Source organism: Phalacrocorax carbo, chromosome 14 (assembly GCF_963921805.1).
Source record: "Phalacrocorax carbo chromosome 14, bPhaCar2.1, whole genome shotgun sequence".
NCBI classification, from domain to species: Eukaryota; Metazoa; Chordata; class Aves; order Suliformes; family Phalacrocoracidae; genus Phalacrocorax; species Phalacrocorax carbo.
This window is the reverse complement of record NC_087526.1, coordinates 10,306,148-10,325,512: the sequence shown is the minus strand read 5'-3', so window position 1 is coordinate 10,325,512 and position 19,365 is coordinate 10,306,148. Positions and strand designations below refer to the sequence as shown.

At 38.3% G+C, this 19,365-nt stretch overlaps 1 long non-coding RNA gene across 1 annotated transcript in view; it reads right to left on the bottom strand.

Annotated features, from left to right (window-relative positions):
• Positions 1–789: 789 nt before the first annotated feature.
• Positions 790–19,365, bottom strand: part of LOC135315737 (uncharacterized) — a 138,858-nt gene continuing 120,282 nt past the window's right edge. Inside the window, exons 6-7 of the long non-coding RNA XR_010375229.1 lie at positions 10,495–10,590; positions 790–1,028 (exon numbers count right to left, since the gene is read on the bottom strand). This is a non-coding gene — a long non-coding RNA (uncharacterized LOC135315737). The remainder of the gene's footprint in view (positions 1,029–10,494; positions 10,591–19,365) is intronic.

The window sequence follows — 19,365 nt, the reverse complement described above, 5'->3', positions numbered from 1 at the left end:
CAGTAGTTACAGAATCACAGAATGGTGGGGGCTGGAAGGGACCTCTGGAGCTCACCCTGTCCCACCCCCCGCTTGAGCAGGCACCCCCAGAGCAGGGGCACAGGGCCGCGTCCAGGCGGGGTGTGAATATTTCCAGGGAAGGGACCCCACAGCCTCCCTGGGCAGCCTGTGCCCCTGCTCTGGCACCCGCACAGGGAAGAAGTGTTTTCTCATGTTTAGGAAGAATTTCCTGTGTTCCAGCTTGTGCCCGTTGACCCATGTCAGTTTTTTAAAAAGCATGACTTCATCTTCTCATTTACAGGAATTGCAATGAAATCACCACAGGTAAGACAGACTCTTACCTATCAAAGGATACTTCTCTTTTCACTATCAATTATGCACAGAATTAACTTATTCAGAAACTATACTGGAAGAACATAAGTATAGAGAAGTATTTCAATTATTTATTCTGGCAGCCTGCCGGACTGATGGTGTAAGTCCTCCAATTGATATTATTTTTAAGCTCAAAGAAATACATAAACTCCAAGTCAGTTTTTCCAGTAACTCTTTCACCTCTTATATGCTCCTGACATGTTTCTTCAATTCAGCATTAATTTGAGAGTTCACTTTCCAGGAAGTTTTGTCATATGATTATTCCAGCAAGACATATTGTAACAGTAATAATAAAAACAAACCAGGCTTTGACCGTGCAAACCCTGAAAGTTATTTGCACCACAGGGTTGTGGTGGTGGAGGCGAGGATTATAGGAATAAAACACTGAAGACCTTTTTCTTCAAAAAGCAAAAATGTTCATGTTTTCTTTACTGCGTGATAAAGCAGAGATTTTATAGTTGCCTCTCTTCTGCATGATAGTTACAAAGCAGAATTTTCCAGTATAATTTCCCTTACAAAATGGCAGCTACTTTTACTGATTAGCCTAAGCATGCCTGCTTTCTTCCTTCTCTACTTACCTTTGAATGGTAAAGGAAATGTATTATGATGTTCGTGCCTCATAGGTTCCTCCTTTTTTCACCTCAATAAGCATTTGCCTGCGTGAAGATAAAGGGACAAGGTAGAACTTAACAAGTTCCATATTTGCGACTGTTTTGATGTCTTTGTAGCACTATACATTCTTTATGTGAATCACGTTTAAAACTTATAGCTCATGAGTCGTTATAAAAATATCACATATGTTTGTCATGGAAACATTATCAAAGTGAGATTCTTAGTGAAGTAGCACAGATGCTATCCATGTGTATCACGTAAGACCTCTGTACACACAGAGATTCATTAGAAGCACTCTGACACGTGCTTAACTCATCGCAGTGCTTCCATTGATTTTGGGGAGTTCTGGTTGATATTCTACATATGACTGAGTCTTATAAAGCAAAATTTCAGCATTTCAAGGTAATTTGTCCTATGTGTACAGAGCTGTATTGTGAGTATTTTCCTTAGAGCTAAAGGTCTTCTTACAGTAGAAATACAGAGCACCCACACAGATATGTACTTACTGAGAAATGTACAGTAAAAGGCCTAATGTAGAACTGGAATTTCTGGAACTCAGAAATAAAATACATAGAAATAAAAGCTCTGAAGTTTTTATTCTGAAGCCAAATACAGAACAGGTGTGTGTCATCTGTAAGAGCGCTGAGGAGCAGAACATCATATCACAACATCTGGAATCAAAACATGAATTTGTGATAAAGCAATATTTGGAAAATATCACACATATCCGTGACTCTAAAATTAAAGACAAGATATCCATCACCTATCTGTTCTCCCTTACTTAATATTTTTCTTTACAATGACTGTAAGAGTCATCCAGTCTTTGGGCTATGTGACGCATTATTATTTTTTAAGTCAGTACTTAGAAATGTTACACAGCATGATTAACTACAAAGCCCAGTGACCAGTCAAGCATGCAGGAGGAGGAATACCACCAGATATTTTACATAAAGTTTCGACAGTGTACAATGGAAAGTTGCACCAGGCCAAGTTGCTTTGGTGTGCTGACCTGTGCAAAAACACTGATGGAGTAATAACACCTTGTGAACTTCTGCTTTCCTTCCAGATGTTTTTATCTTCTGTATTACAGATATGTTTTGTTATAACGTATTCCACCATAGTGCAAAGCATAGTAGAGGAAGGACAAAATAACACCTAGTTTGTGTCTGCCAGGATGCTAACTACCTAATCTGCTTTAACAGCAATGGATTCTATATGAATCTGGGGAAAAGCTTACTGTCAAAGTATTTGAATATTTATCTTTTAGCAAAGCTGTCTGGAAATTTGTTACTTGAATAGATTTCCTGAAAATAAAAGTCCAAAAGATCAAACAACCCGTAGCTGGCTTACCATACCGATGGTGACTTGAATGTCCCGTGTTGTTACTGCTGTAAGAGTATACACTTGGAATCTGTGTGTTTATGTATGTGTTCATCAATGGAAAAAATAGTGGAACAAGGCTGCTGTTTCTCCCAGATTTATCAAGTTCTTTGAACCTTCTTTATCTACTACAAGGGAGAGTTATAGGACAAAAGCCTACTTCTTTAAAAACACGTTGCATGCTCTCTTCAGACAGGATAGCTGGCTGCTATGAATAAGATTAATGATGTGAAATTTTTGCATTGGTAGTGATACATTTTGAATACTCTATTAATGTACTGTTCCATATTCATGTTTTTTTGCAGTAAGGTCTATGGTGCATTGGTTAAAAAAAGCAGTTTTTTCATCAGCATTGGAACTGATGAAGCCTAGTTCGTAATGACGTTGTGTCCCAACTCACTCTACGGCAACAACCCACATCTCTCTACAGTGTGTCCACTTCCATCCCACATTTCCCTGCTCCTCAGCATGTACCCTCTGTTCCTTCCCATTTCCTTGTTGTGCGTATCACGAGAAGCAGCATGTGCTGTGGCTGATGCTAAATGATATGTGCTGGTATAAACGTGGTGACTGGGTAACCACAAACCAGAATACGGGTGCAGAGGAATGAGCAGAGATGGCCTCACCTCTTAGGACAGACTTAGTTTCAGTTTCTCTCCTTTACTGACATCTATAATCTGAAGGAGTTTACTTATTCTCAAGGCATCTGAGTGTCAAATATCACTGAAATTAGTGAAAATTGGATTAAATTGGATTGAACCTGGCTAAAATGCCGTGAGATTTCAAATCCACCAGATCTGCAGGAAGCACGGCCTGGGATATTGCATTCCCAGGTATTCAAACAGTGGATACATTGTTTTCATGGAGTGTGTGTTCGTGTTGTTACAGTCACGTTAAAGGCAGGTTGGTCTGATGGCGAGTTTAGTGCTTACATTTCAACTTTTGTTTCTGATCTGGTGTCAAAATAGCTTCTGAAGAAAATTTTTTTCCTTGAGGTGGGAGAAGAGGGAGAGTTAGAATTTCCCATTTCCTCTGGCCCAGGGTGGGACTCTGCCCGACTTGGTTTGTCATAAGGAAACAAAACGAAGGGTTGTAAACAGGGTGAAATAAAAACTATTTTCAAAGTAGAATAGACTCACGGAAATGCTATTTCACTTCCATCTTAGTTCCTTCATACACTCTTCTGAGACTGTCAGCATGGGTTAAATTTTTTACAGGTAAGACCACAACAGCAAAAGAATTAGTCGGAAAATAACATGTTGTGTGCAAAGATCTCATTGCACTGCACCACCATAACATTTAGTTAGAAAGGCAAGTTGAAATTCAGTATTCCACAGCAAGAAGGAAACCAAATTAAAACATGAGAGCAGTTCTGAGATCAAAGCTGCTTGAGAAGCATGGACCAAAAGCAACAAGGTCGTAAATTTAAAACAGGTTGAAAGGTCTTCCACCATGCCAAGCCCGATGATACTGTGGCAGTGACCTGACTCTTTAATTAACACAATTGCTAATTAATCCTACAGACCTTTGGCTTCCAAAGATTCCAAAGAGAAAATCAATACATATGGCCCATTTTTTCTACTTTAGATGAAAAGCTACTATTGCTGTTTGGACACATTTTTCTTCTTTGCGGTTTGAATTAATAGCTTCCAGGCTATTGTAAACTATTCTTCTTCTGTAATTTTTTCCAGCCTGTGAATATTTGAGTTGATAAGGCAAGACACATTCCCTATTTGTGTGTTGTTCTGTTGCCTGGGATATGTTATGGGCTTTACATTGTGTCCAATGGGATATGCTTGTATGAAACTGAAAGTTTACTGAAAAATACGTAAATTATTTTTTTCCTCATTTTGCCATTTACCTTAAAACCCTCTTCCTACTCCAAAGCAAAATCAACCATAGAAAAGTGTATTTTCTATGTTCATTTCCATGTGAAGATTGGAGGTGATATCCCCAGGAAAACATTTTTCTCTCATATTTCCATATATGTGAGAATCTCAGCTTCTGTGTTGTGCATACTCTGAAATCTTTTGATCATTCATCAGACTGTTCTCTTTACCACTTTCATAAATATTTCCCTTCCATTGCATTTGTAGGCAATCATACTTATATCACTACTCCTTATCTTTTGGGGGGATGGGATTTGTAGGTAAAAAAGTTGATTTCCATTACTTTGCTGGCACGAATGGTGACAGTTTAAATGCTCATTAGCTGAAGAAATAAAGTGGATTTCAGTAAGTATTTTAAAAGTACCAAGTGTGGAAAAAAATGGAAGTAGTACCTTGTAAGAGAAAATTTGCACATGCAATGAAATTGTTTGACTTTTGCTTTAGTTTTCCTTTGTGGTTTTGGGAGTAGCAGGTGGAGGAAAGGATTCTGTTGAATATATAGATATATATAGATATATATAGAATATAGATACTTCCTATTCCTGCCCTAATCCTTGGTTTTGGGCTGGCTGTATGTTTTGATTGCAAAACCAAATCTTAAATCCTGTTATTTGAACCACCTGAAGTAAGGAGGAAGCAAGACATCATGAGGTAAATGGAGAAAACAGACTGGGTACATTGCTTTGCTTTTGACATCTCTTTTTTATTTTCTTCTGGTTTTTAATTAAAATTTCCTTTAAATTATCAGCTCTCTGAAAGCTTGGAGACTTGGTGAGTAATCTTACGTGATGGTGGTTGTAGTTACTAGTATGTGCTTTTTATCTTAGGGTGTGATCCTATTCCTCTTCTAGTCAAGGTAAATCCTCCTGATTTACAAGGGAGCTGAAACTGACTTTTCATTACGCAGCAGATTCTAGCACTTGCAGCTCCACTCCGGGTATCTGTGGCACTGTTCAGGGACATTTTTTCACCTTTTTTCTTTTTTAAAATCTAATCTTTGATTAGCATGGTCTTTTAGTAATATCAAACCTACAAATGTGTAAAATGTTTATTTCTATGGGTCCATTGATTTCCTGTCTTGCATTACTGCTCCTGCTGTAACCCTTTCTTCTGGGACCCAAGCTGAAAAATCCATTTAATGTCTTTTAAGTTCCCTATAGCTCCTGCTATAGGACAGGCTCGCTCTCAGCCTGGTGACTGCAATCATCAGAGCAGTGGCCTCTTGTCAAGATTTGGTTGGCCCTACTGAGGTACTGCAGGGCCCCATGTCCCTGTAGCCAGCGTACATTTAACCCCTAGAAAGATCATCCCATTTTTAAGAACATTTGTTGTGGAGAAATATTTCTGATTTCTTTTTTTGGGGCTTGGTTGGAAATCTTCAAAGACTTATCCTTACATTGTCCTGAAGTTTTGTTCTATATGGCAACAGTATGGCAAGTCCACACGGCCCTTTTGGCCATTCAGGAGATCGATAATGCCAGGAACTGAGGCACAGGGGTATGTGCACAGCCCTCCGTGTCTAATTCCACTGCCCTTCCCGGTGCAGTTCCCACTTTAGAAGATGGGATAAAGCTGCAGACATGGGGTGGAGGATTCCTTTGATAAGTACTTGGTTTACAAGGACTCATTGCGTAAAAGAATGTGTAGTTTGTTTCAAGTGGAGATTTTAATAATTTACCAAGATTTTGTTCACTACTTTTAGATATTTATTCCTTCAGTTGTGCTGCATCAGTGGTCTTTTTTTACAAATCATCATGCCTTCCAACCATGCCATGCAGTTTTATTTAACTTTCTGTAAGGCATATTTTATTTATATTAGTAGATTTGTTTGTGCAAGTCAGTTTTCATCCATATTTTTGTAAGTGTTAATATTTCTTCAAGGCATAATTGTACTCTTATGTTGATACATACAATTGTTTTAGCCATCTGAATGTGGGCTCATCATAATTTTTATCACCTATACAAAAGTGCTAGAATCTGATGGCAAACCTTCAGAATAGGTATGCACATATTATTACCATTTGTGCAGGCAGGGAAACGAAGCTTTATGCTTTTATAGTCACATCCTGATGGAGCGACAGCTGCCATCACTAGATCCCTGTGGATCCCTGCTTTGTAATGGGCCGATCAATCAGCACACTGTTGTCATCCATTCCACCTCGAAACAGTTTATTTTCTGGTTTAAATCCAATTATTTTGGCATTATTTTGAACAGAGCCCTCTAAAAAGGAAAACAGTTTATATCAATTAGTAGAAGCAAACATATGTTCCATATCTTTGCAAAGATCCTATTTAGAATTCTCAAGCAAAGTTAGGGCATGTACATATTTTAAAATAAAACGTAATATGTCACATATGATTGCGACAGAAGGGGAGCTGAAATGTAATAGTGTTGTGAACACCACAGATGAGGCTGTGTAAAAACCTAGAAATATTGATATGTCACCTAGTTATTGAGAGAGACTCTGTGACAGACTTGTGCAGCATGTGCTTTGCAGGACAATTTCTTCGGCATAACAACAGTTAAGAGGCAGCCTGCATTATTTGTTTCACCTGAGGACTGGCAGGCAATACCACAACCAAATGTCTGACTGACCAGGACATACATTCATGCTGGTTGGCCGGGTGGCCAAGCAGCCAAGCCGTACATCCACTCTAGCAGAACAGCTGCCTAATGGAAATGACGAACTCTGAATGAGGCAAACAGCCTGTGCTGCCTTTTGCGGTGCGCTGCATGTGTCAAAGTATGTGGAGTCATCTAGTATATGATAGGTCTGTTGCTGCATTTTGGGACCCTGAGCAGCAAAGGGTAATTGAAAAGAGGAGGCAGGCAAAAAGGGATCGATAGGGAGGTACTGCAAGAGAGGGAAAAGACAGAAAAGCTCAGCCTTTGCTATTGTAAAAGGGAGATGGTGGGAGTATGGATTGCTTTGGAGTGTCTGAGGACAAGAGAAGGGGGAGACATTGTGGGAGAGGAGGGAAGGGGATATGGGAGAAAGTTGGAAGATGGCAGAGGTAGGAAGTTTTCTCAAAACACAGGGGAAGTACGGATCACGAGATTCTTGACAGCAACTGCGGTACGAGTATGGAGCCAGGGTCTGGGCAAGAGATTCATGGATGGAATATTGCTGCTCCAAACCTTACACTGGAGTCTTGAAGAAAAACACCTGGGAGATAAAAATGGCTTACCAGATAAGGCAGTCATGTATATGTGTGCGTTTTGAGGCCTTTGGCCAGGAAGCAAGACATTTTAAAGATGTCAAATAATTGGTCTTATTAAGAAGAAAACTAATTGTCAAATACCAGGAGATGTCACGGGCATCATTTGCAGGGTACACTTCATGGAGGATCATCTGTGGAAGTTTCTGTAGGAATTGGTTATCCCAGTGTGTTGGTACTGGTAAGCATAAGAGGAAAGCTAGGTGTGTCTAGCATTTTTCATGTTTTCAAGTAGGAAGTATGTTTGCATTCTACTAATAAATAATTTGTTGTTGAAGGAAGGGCACTTTTATTACCAAAATTGTTGTGGAGGAAAGTACAGGTGCGTATCAGGCTAATGGATATAACATGGTTGATACACGGTGACCCTTAGGCTAATCTGAGATGAGGGAAATCTCATGATTAACATATCTTCTCCTAAATGAGAGGAGGTGAACCAAAGCCTAACATGTGGTTGAAGAAACTTGGAGTTAGAGTTTCCTGAGTAATTATGATGGTCTTTAGCTGAGATCTGAATTAGATCATTCAATCATCATGAAAGCACTGTTTTCAACATCCCATAGCTCTCAACAGATGGAGATGTATTTCAAACTGTGTATACATTTGAAGGAGACAAGGCAAACATACAGATAAGTAAAAATAGACTAGGGCCCAAAGTGCGTTTGTTATTTCTCTTTAAAATTGAAATACTACTTGACAACTCCTGAACATCTTGTCCTCTTTGAAGCATTTGTTTTCTCCTCCATGAAGCTAATTTGGTCACGTTTCAAAAATGTTACTATGTTGTGATCTCAGTTCTTGTTTGATGCATAAATCTTGCCCACAGGGTCTCTGACTAGAGAAATCAAAGTTATGAACCCTGAAAGTGTTGAAATTTTGCATCCATTAAAGCAGTTTAATTACTATTTCTGTACTGTAGGCAAGAGAGGCTCATGTTGTTTCCTTACCTGGCACCAAGGAATGACAATCTGGGTGTGGACACCTGAATGGTAACTGACATTCATAAGCCTCCAGGAATATACACGCATCACGTGTAACACTTGACATCCTGAAGACTTAAATATTTTTTACCATTACTTCCAGTCTTCAGGAAAACAAATTCTAAGGAGTGCAATAAACTAGAGTAGGTGTATTTTTAAACTGAGCTCTCTCTAAGATAATCACAACACATATGGCTAGTGCACCACTGTTACATGCAAAATATGGATACACATGTATAGACATGATTTTCACTCGCTGCAGAGCCTTAGTTCCTTTGTAAAGCACTTTAAGGTCTACTAGTGAAAACACAGTATAACAGCTAGGTATTATTATCGTTTATTACTTTCTTCAAAAGACTGCCAAGGGCACCTAGGGTGTTGAATGGTGTTCTTGTATTAGAGACTATTAAAAATGCAAATAAATAACTGAAGCACTTTTTATGGGTTTAATTACTTTTAGATATTTGAACAATATAATTCCTAATGGAAATGTTGATGAACCTCTATTTTATCACCATTTGTTACTCTATAGAGAACCTTAAATAGTGGGGGATTTATAAATTTTTTATTAGATTTTGATAATTCATCTTGGGGTACATGTGTATTCAGGAAATCTGAAACTTGAAAGAGCATAGCTAATCAGATGGATAATGCTCATCGCTCCTCTAGCTTCAGCCCCGGGTGCAGCGTGCAGTTTCACGAATGTTTGATTGTGGTAACTGGTACTCAGGGGCGTTTGTGCAGTTTTTAAGTATGGCTGTACATATGGTTGACCAAGTTTTTAGGTTATGCTAGATTGCATGATTTTGGCTACATTTTTTTGAACCTTGGCAAATACATGCAGAGAAGTATAATTTTAAGTTGTATGTACATTCCCCATGACTGTGGGTGCAACTAAATATGGGAATCCAAATGTACCTGGTTAACTGATTGCAGTTGAATGTATAAGGTGTCTGTGTACTGCTACTGAAAATATTTGCATAACAGACGTGTATATCCCATAGTAAAATATAGTTACTAAAATCGAAACTCATCAGCTCATCGACACATACAGGGTAGGAATACAAAAGAGAACAGTTTTGGAATTGTAATCTTCTACACTACATTTCTTGAATGTGCAATTTATCATTTAGAAGGGCCTTCCATCAGAAGGTTGTTTTGGCACAGAGGTAATGATGTTGTGTATTCTGAAAGGATACAAATGAATTGTTCCGTAGCTGTTATGGAAATAGCTCTTTACTTAGCTTGAAAGCAGGGACAATACAGGCTAGAATGGTGTAAAATTGTAATGAATCCTATCTAATATCAATCTATCTTCATGACAACAGATGCAAACTTTGCAATACTTCAGCTGGCTCATAATGAATATGTTATATCGCTATGCTAACAAGTTGCTTCAGTGTTTTTGTGGAGTTCAAAACACTATTGAGGGTATGGAAGATGTTTGTTCCTTTATATCTAACTAGGAATGAGAATAAAAATTGATATGACTGAAATCCTTTGCAATAATAAGTTCGGTTTAGATTTGTATAAAGCTTGAATGCTTTTTTGAAACCTATTTTCCATTCTGAAATGGGTGACAATTAATGACGTAACTGAAAACATTAGCCAAATCAAGATTTTAATTTTAACATGAATGGCATAGTATTAACTATTTTAGAAATAACCGGCTATAGAGCATGTGTTCTTCACTCCAACTTATGATAGCTATTTTAAAATAAGCAATATGCTTACTGTTAATGTAACAAGACCAGTTTTATCCCTCATGTAACACCCAACAGAAGCCTGCTGGGTTTACGTCAGACCCTGATTTTAAATTGTGGGCTTTTTGTTTTGAGAAACAGTTTCATATTTCATTCTCCTTCCTGGAGACGGCTATATAGTTTTGGAGTATTCTATAACTTCAGTAAAGCCTTGACAGCCAATGTCTGATCTCGTTCCAGAGATTCATGCTTGCCAGCCTAAAAAGAACACGGTCAATTATTTTCCTTTTAATCCCACTGGATTTCCCCAAGGAGCAAGGAAAAGAGTTACTTCATTACCTGGCACATCAGGATTTTGCAAATGCACTGCTGCTATTTCAGTCCTGGTGCTCAAATGGAGTGGGAGAGCAAGTCTTGAAAGCCTTGTCTCCAGAGCTGCAGAGAGGGTGTATGTCAGTGCTTAAAAACATATTCTAACATTCAACCAAGCCTAGTAAATTAGTTATATTAAAGTAGAAAGAAAAATCTAGCCAGAAATATACTTTTTCATTAAGTTTCAATAATTTATTACATGCTCTTCCTGGACTCTAATCTCTAGGTTTGAAATATGTTGTCACAAGGGCAAATCCATATATGGTACATATAACACATTGTATATCTATATGAATTTATCTGCTCACAAAAAAAAATATAACTCTACAGTGTATTCATTATCTAAGATTGGCTATGATTCAGCTATATAAGAGAAGTTTTAAAAGCTTTCTGGAAAAAATAAATTCTGCATCAGCAAAAGGTTGCTCAATGGTCTTTTTATTTTGAGCTTTTGAGGAAAACCATCACCACTGTTCTTATGCACCATTAAAAGTATTTTTCATGAAATCTGACTTCCAAAGTACAGCCTAGAACATCAGTTCTGGTGAAGGCTGGTAAAAGTCCTCTTACTTTGATACCTCAATAAATAAGATTGCTCTATATGTGAACACAGCGTATTCTGGTTACCAACACAGGACACCCCCAGCTCTCTTACAGTAGATTCAGATGATCCATTCCTTCTTTAGACATTCTGATAAAACAGAAATTCAAGAAAAAGAAACTCTAAAGAGAAAAAATAACCATTATCTGTCAAGAAAAGCCTTCTATTTAACCACTTCATTGTAGACCTGTATCAGCTTCAATACACAGTTATAACTGAGAGAGGGATCTGACTATTCAACACTAAATCAAGCAACTTCTTTCATGTATATTTTGTATAAAGCCCATCCTCTCTTGTTTTAGTAGGCAAAGAAGACTTTGCACTAAAGCTCAGAAGAGCTTGTGAAATAGTAATGGTTTTGTCTCTAATCTTCCTCCTCATTTTCACTAACACAACCATCTACCTTTTGTAGGACTCAAAAAAGCTGGTTTTGCTTTTTGAGATGAAGAGATTTAGGTCTGCAGCCACCAACACAAGGCAACTCAGATGAACATATTGCTACATTGCATTGCAGTCTTTGAATTGCATTGATACCTTTCAGTTTGGAATTTTGGCTGATTGCTGACACTTCACAAGTTCTGGGTGAGGCAGATAAGCATTATCCTTATGTTACTGCTGGAGAAACTGAAGCACAGAGGAAAGAAACCTGTGCCAGTGAGAGAGGTTAAGTCTAGATCTTAGAAGTACTAACTCCAGCCTGTTACTGAATTCAAGGTGAAAGAGTGTGCTGGTGAAAGTCACAGGGAGGAGCTTTTACAATATTTTGCTTCTAACAACAGAGGGAAGGATGCTCTGAGAATAAGCCCCTGCAACTACACTGCTTATGGGTGGGCATGCTGTGTAAGTCGTGCTGCTGCTGCCTCAGTTCCTTGAGTGTGGTGACTCACCGAAACTGATGGTTGTAGTTTAGAGTTTAGGGAACAGCAGCTCTGTTTTCTTTTAAAAAGCGCTGAAAAGAAAGCCTTAGATCCCAAACTCTGGCATGACTGGCCCCTATGAATTGAAATAAATGTAAGATATGAGCGTACCACACTGTTTGCCTTTTTCTGCCATGCTAAAGCCCTCTTTTTGCTGTTAAAAATCCAAAATCCAAATATGATTATTAGAGCTTGAGAAACAAGAATGGTAATACATTATTTACCTATAGACTAGGAAAGATTTCCTGCTAACACAAATGAAGCTTCAGGACCTTCAAGGGTCATAGAAACTTTCTCACTGTTGGGAGATGAGGTTTGATGAGAAGCTCCAAAGTCCACTTGGTCACCCAGCAGTAATGGTGACAGACTATGCCTGGTACTCTAGTTTGCTTAGCTGTCTTGGGGAAGAATTTTTTACCTGAGGTTTTTCTCACACTACACTATAAAAAAGAAAGCTACTAATATGTTCAACAAGTAATAACTGGAACCATGACCTGCATCTGTTGGTATAGACCCATTAAATTATATTAAGCTATTCCAATTTACACATGCTAAGTATCTTGCCCAAGAATGATAAAGCAGTAAGGTGGTAAAAAATGTGAGAGCCATAACACGTTAAATATAACTAGCTGTGGATCTGTTAATGACAGACAGCAGGGAGGATGTACCTCCATTGTATCCACTCCGTACCAAATATTATATATAGCTTCACTGTGTATTTCTCAGCCTACTTTTTCACTATGAACTCTTAACAAAGCTTTTTTATTAAGTCTTGTTTCTCAGTCTCTCCTCCAATTGATTATGGTTGCAGCATGGCCAAATGTCAGCTAAGAAACAGCAGTTTCAGGCAGTTGTAAACCTGTATGCATTTCCTAGACTTTGCATAGTAAACATTGCAGATGGGAGGCTTTTTTTCATTTAGACTTATTTCAGAAATCCAAGGTTTTCTGTCCAAAACAGTCCATTCTTCTGTAAAGCCAGTGCTGTTTTATTAAATGAAGCTGTTCCTTTTAATATTCACAAAACTTCGGAATGTGAAATAACGACCAGACCCCAAACTAGGCTTTAAACTATTAATGATCTGCCATCTGGTGGCCTGTCTTGCTTGAGCTGTTGCACTTCTAATTTACAGTGATGTAATTCCACCAAAGCCAATGGCTTTAATGTGCTCCTTGTGGTTAATGAGCTTGGTGTGGGAATAGCATCTAGTCCACTTCTGTCCCAGACCTTATCACTGTGATTCACACTAGACCTGTGTGACCTGTAGGTAGTCAGGCCACCTGAAAAATCAATAGGTAACTTCCTTTTGCTGAGGGAGCAAAACCTGCACTAACCTTGCTAAGGATGAAATTTCCCTTTAGCCACCCTCATTTTAAATAAATGATGGTCAGAGATTGTGTGGCCTCTTAGGTATTACTGAGATGGCTGATAATCCACTTCTTCCCCAAGTTGTCATGTATTATTCCTATTTATAGCTAAAAAGCATTGCAGTAAGTGCTGAAAAATTGAGATTTGTTTATACTTCTTTCCTGTCCTTTTCAGTTCTTCCTTACAGCCCAAAGGCATGGCAGATTTACAGACTGTCTCAGTTCTTCATTTCTGTAAGGGGTTAAGATACATTGCACAGAGCCCCATCTAAAGATAAGATCATGTATTATTTCAGGGTTACATCTTGTCTAAGACTGGAATAATTTAAACCAGAAAGAAGCAGATCAATCTGACAGAATGGATGTACTTTTAATTAAATATTATGGGGACATGGCTTGTATACTAGTGGCATAAGTAGAAGTGTAGGTCAGGTGTAAGAACAGATAAAGGTCTTTTCCAACCTAAATAATTCTAACTGTAGCAGAACTGATGTACCATCCTTGAATATACATATGATTTACCACTACTCACATTTAAAAGATTAAAAAAGGTTCCTTGGCCACGGGCACAAGTTGGAACACAGGAAGCTCCACCTCAATATGAGAAAAAGCTTTTTCCCTGTGTGGGTGCCGGAGCAGGGGCACAGGCTGCCCAGGGAGGCTGTGGGGTCCCTTCCCTGGAGACATTCAAAACCCACCTGGATGCAGTCCTGTGCCCCTGCTCTGGGGGTGCCTGCTCCAGCAGGGGGGTTGGACGAGATGATCTCCAGAGTCCCCTTCCAGCCCCCGCCATTCTGTGATTCTGTGACTCTGTGATTTTTGTTTGTTTGTTTGTTTTGTAAGGTTCAAACACAGCAAGAACAACAGAACTCAACCTTCATGCTGGATGTTGCGTTCTCTCTTCAAAAGTGCCTTACAAATCTAGACAAACTAATCCTCATAGCACCCTTTAAGGTAAATAGGTACCGTCATGAAGAGGGTTAGGTAAAAATGGGTGAAAAATTATGCCAGTATTTCTACCTATATAACTTGACTATATGACAAACTTACACCAAAATGGGAGAATATTTTGTGATATGGATGTGATTGTTTCATTACACCTGGAACGCCATTCAGCCCTGGAAATCTGCAGTGTCTTGGCTGGATGGCTCTAGAAATGGATATACTACTAGTATGCTACCAACAAAGATGTATTTTTATTTCTCCATGCTGGTGCTTTCTCTCCCTGAGAAGGAAGATTAATGTGAACACTTGAAAATCAATACCCCCTGCCCCTGCAACTTCCTTCAGAATTAGGACTTGGACACTCAATTTTAATAATTTCACAAACTGGCAACTAGAATCTGATGAAGCTGCCTGAACTTTCTTCTCTTGGCCAGTTGGGAATTCCACTGGCATGCAGAAATAACAAATGAGATGAGACGGAATGATACAGAATCAATTGCATTAATTTTATCTGTCAAGGAAGTAGAAAGAAGGAAGAGCTACAAACAGAACATACTGTGCTCTCACATTCTGTTGTCATAATGACTTCTTAACTTCTCCTGGAGGCTGTTCTAAATATTGTTGCCCAGATGCCGTGCTATTTTACATGGAGGGGGCTATAATCAGTTCCCAGTAGCAAAGGACAAAGTACACCTCTGCTTGGCACAGGAAGCTTTTTGCTGTATGCATTACAGCCAAATGTGAGTATTGGGATCTGTCTTCCTTGATAATCTCCTTTATAATTCAGTTTTGTTTCTTTGGGAGAGATACCTATTTGGCGGTTTTCAACAAATCATTTTTTGCAAGCGTAAATAAAAATTATTAAGTAATTATTTTAGCAGAATCATCCTGTACTCTCAATAAATTACTCAGACTGTCTCTTAAGAGCCAGTTTTCTCTTCAACCGACATGTCATTCTTTGTATGCCAGGAAAATATCCTAGTACTTTTCTAAACAGTATGTAATTATCCTTTAATTTCTACCTTAGCCTTTCCTATCATGAGTATGTCTTCCTCTTCATTTTGTTGTCCTTTCAGACTTCTCACTGTTGAATATTTTATTCCTCCCCAAAGCCTCTTTCATAAGCTTGGTTAGTCTTTGCAAATGGTCATTCATAAATGTTGACCCTTTTTTAATGTTAGCATATTTATTATTGGTTGTGGAATATATGAGTCTAGGGCTTATTATATAAGCCTAGGGCTCTCACTCAATTTTCCCCCCACTTTTTCTGCTTTGTTTAATTTCATTATTTCCCACATAATTGCAAAATTGACTTTTCTGGGGAAAATTGCTTTGTGACACTTGCAGTGCTTTCCCTATAACCTGACTTTTCTCTAACTGAGTGTTAATTTTCAAAATGGAGTCTCCAATTAGTGTGCTCAGATACGTTTCACTGAGATGTGACCGAAGTAATTTTGCTTGGTCTGTTGTTCCTTTGATTTAAAGTATATGATTCTCATTTACACTAACTCCCTTTTACAGGGGGCTGGCAATATAAAGGAGATTTATGTTTACATTCAGTCTGTTCTCATCGTAGACTGATGCTAAATATAAAAATTTGATCCTGGAAGTTTTGGGTTGTGTCCAGACAGTCAAAATATTCCCGTTCGTAGCAGTTTGTTGTTCAACTTTATGAGATTTTCAGTTAATCATCTCAGCATGGAGATTCTTCTTCTACAGTGGGTATGATACCAATATTATGGTTCATTGGGACTTTCTGCATCCCTTAGATTTTAAACTATTCACACCAGTTGTATTGGTCTTTAAGGACCTTTAATGTCAGCAGTATGCTGAATTTCTGTAGTGCTTTTATTCTTTGATTATAGTTCATTATTACTACCTCTCAATCTAGCCATTGTTTCCTCCAAACTTTTGTCTGGTTTCTTTATGAACTCAATGTTCACTTTTTAAACCCCAGAGCTATTAATCTCCAAGAGTGGTCTGTGGTTGCATCTTCCTAGCACATTTATTTCTAGATGTCAGCTGTGATATGAAAGTGAGAATTCCAGAGAAAAGTCTGGCTTCCGTCACTGCGTATGCCGTAGTCTATCTCTTTGTGATGACAGGTCATCATTTATTTTGCTTAACTTCCTCATAATTCTTGAGGTAGAAGGTGATTGTCACTAGCCAATCAAAATTCTGTCAATGTGACTATTTATACATATCTGGCTTTTGCATTTAATCAATCCAGTCACATATTTCAGATTCTCCTGCTCTCATAATCACTTCTCAAAATCTCAGCTAAGAAGTCTCTGTTGGATGGATAATAGTGACAGCTTAGAGTGTCCTTCTCAGATTGTTAAATGAACAGAGACCTTATCTAGTTGCTTCACAGACCTCATAGCTAATCCTAACTCACTCAACAAATGAGTATTTTCCTCTGTTTCTTATCTTTAGTACTCAGCCTGTTCAACAAACATGATCCGATCACGTCTGCAGATGTTGCACTCACAAGGCATTGCCAGTCATAATCTAGTTAAATCCAGACTCCTCTGCTTTGAGATTGCTACAAACTCAAGATTTCTTTTGAGAATACTTTCCATCTCCCCATTTATCTTTAAGTATTGAGCCTGCTTTATTAAAGTCAAGTACCAAAGATGGCATAAAGCCCTGAGCAATCTGTTCTGACCTCATAACTGGCTCAGCTAGGAGAAAAAGTTTGAACTAAATAAAGTCTTTTCCAACCTAAATTATCCTAGGATCCTATGATCATTCAGTGGCTTTAGTAAAAGAGGTATGATGTCTTAACTCTTCTACAACAACAGTACAAGTGACTTACTGTGAGGAAAATATTCAGAATTAGCAAAAGCTATATGGAGGTTGTTAGCAGAACATGCTTTTCCGTTCATGAGACACATATCAGTTTTGGTTAAGATCAGCATTAAGAGGCGTGGTTTTTTTGTATACAAAATTATGTGTTCCAGTTTTAAATTCATAAACAATTGTGTAGAGTGGGGGACCTTATTTTGAGCTTTGTGCTTTCCTCGCCTTTCTGTGTGTCCATATGTCAAATGTTAAGTATTTACAGCGCAGCACACAAGTAGCAACCTAGGGAGCCTAAAGTAGCTTTTGTTTCAGCACAATTTGGGGCTGCCACATGGTAGGAACATACGAAAAATACAGCAGTTCATCAGTGATCTTTCCTAAATTATGTCTGTACATAGATTTTTTTCAATGATATGCACTCTGCATTCTAGGTGTCTGAGCTCAAGCATATTTTGGTCTTATGTATGGATCCTCCAGAGGCACAGGTGTGGCATCTTAAGCTTCTGTACCAGTAAGATCCTTCCTAACTTATATCAAATGCTTCTGGAGCTTTTTCTTTAGTTCTAAGGAAGTGTGTGCCTCACTGTGCTCTCAGTCAAACATATGGCTGCCAGGTTCGAAGCTAGCTATGAAAATATGATCTTGTTACTCTTTTGTACATATTGGAAAATATTCTTCTAAATAGCTGCTATACTTATTTGGTGCGACATCATTTTTCCCTCTAAAGTGATTTTTTTTAAAAAAGCATAACTTTAGAGTAATTTTTTTTTAAGAAATGTGTTTTAAGCCCAGCGGTCCATCCCTCTAAGGCCTGGTAGATACCTGCTCTTGGTCTCCAGAATGAACAGCCTTCACCTCTGACTCTGTATTTGTATTAGCATACTTCCACCCTGAGCTCACTTCCTTTGAAATCAAGCCGAAATGTCTTCTTTGTATAATGGCCACATTTTGAATTCTGGTATGTATCTATATATAAAGACTAAATTAAAAAAATATATGCATGAAAACAAGCATGATCCCATAAAGGATCATTCTTTTATGCACATATTTTGAAATTCCCAATATGATATCTTGAGATGTTTTCCACAATAAGTTTTGGACTGAAATAAAAACTCCTTTGCATTTAAAATGCATCTAGAGGAACAATCAATAAAAGTAAAATTCCAGCTGTGCAGCAACTTATTTCCCCAGTGAAGTTAATACTTTATAGTGGTAGTAACATACTGCAGTACTTTGTGATGGCCAGAGATTGTAGTTTGTGCCAATTTTTTTCTCCTTTAGGCCACAGTGAAAATCTTCTATTAGCACTGAAAATCTTTACTGAGATTCAGGACATAATTCTGGAAGACTTGTATTGCTATTTTTCAGGACTGAGCAACCTCACATCAAAAAACTATATATTTGTGAATGGAAAAACAGTAACTTACTGGATTACTAACTTACTGTACAGTCATTGGGGCTTGGACGAGATGAACTCCAGGGGTCCCTTCCAACCCCACCATTCTGTGTGATTCTGTGATTCATATGGAACCATGAAAAAGTTTTGCCCCATCTTTTATTAGGAACCCATTAGGGTGTTAAGCACAACAGTCCTCTTTAGGAGAGCAGAATTTAATGCTACATTGTCCATCATGGCCGTGAGTTGCTAGCATTTGAACTCAAGGGTTGTGTGCATTAGTTTAGTAATTTTTCATTTCTTTTCTACCAGACCCATGAAAGTTAAAAAAACAGTCACAAGAAGCTTAGCAGATGTGACATTTTATTTCTTCCACTTAAAAGAACGCTTGTGATCATATCCTAAGGGATATGTCATTTGATTAAAATCTATCCTCTTCTCAGAAATTCTGGAAAATTTACTCTGCCTTTGAGATCTACACATTTCATATCTAGTAAAATAGGCCAGGACTGGTCCTTTTAAAATAAGGTATAAAGACTGAAAGATAGCTTCTGAATCAAAGGAGATGGGGTGGAGATCATGATCTATGTTGGCTGCCTGTAGCTGTACGCTTCTACGGGAGAACTTATCTTGGGCCGCATACCGCCGGGACACAGGGCTCTACCCACCCTGGGGACAGTGATGCACAGACACCAATATGATGGATACAAATGTCCGTTTATTTAGCTGCGTCACACGCTTATATAGCTCTTGCGGTTCCTGTTCCTGCCACTCCTATGGGGAGGAGTCTATCTTTCCGTCACATCC